This window comes from Neodiprion virginianus, unplaced genomic scaffold (genome assembly GCF_021901495.1).
Source record: "Neodiprion virginianus isolate iyNeoVirg1 unplaced genomic scaffold, iyNeoVirg1.1 ptg000050l, whole genome shotgun sequence".
Classification (NCBI taxonomy): Eukaryota; Metazoa; Arthropoda; class Insecta; order Hymenoptera; family Diprionidae; genus Neodiprion; species Neodiprion virginianus.
The window spans coordinates 4,436-5,000 of record NW_025804448.1 but is presented as its reverse complement, the minus strand read 5'-3'; positions in this window follow the sequence as shown (position 1 = coordinate 5,000).

The following is a 565-nucleotide window of genomic DNA, read 5'->3' as shown; positions in this document are numbered from 1 at the left end:
TCCGCGTCCAGCGCGGAGCAGCGGCGGGTCGTTCGCGCCTCCGGCCGACTCGGTGCCGAGAGGGGACCGCTCCGCGGTCCGCCTCGACTCGTTCGACCCCGGTCAGGTCGTACGAGAGAGACGTGCGAAGCTGGTCTCAGCGCTTCTTCGCGGGCAGCCTGTCTGCGCCCGGGTGTCCTCGGTGCAACGCCGTTACACCCCGGACGCAGGCCGCGAACGCGGTAGGCTTCGAAGAGAATTTTCGCCCGTACGAGGAAGCTCGCGTCAGCGTCGAGGGCAGCGATGCCCGGGACTCGCTGACGCGGCCCACTGCCGTCCGCCGTCAATCGTTTGCATTGCGAGCCGATCGGGTCCGGCGCCGGTTCATCCCGGCGGGGACGACCCGTGAACTCGAGGCGACGTCGGCTCTTGAACTATCGCACGAACGAAATTTGACGCGCGGCGCGCGTTCCTTCCCGCGCGCAACCGCGCAAGGGCTGACGCACGCGGCGCCGCGCTCACGACCACAGAAAGCCGGTAACAACCGTAATTTTAGCATTTTTAATGCAAAATTCACATATATGAT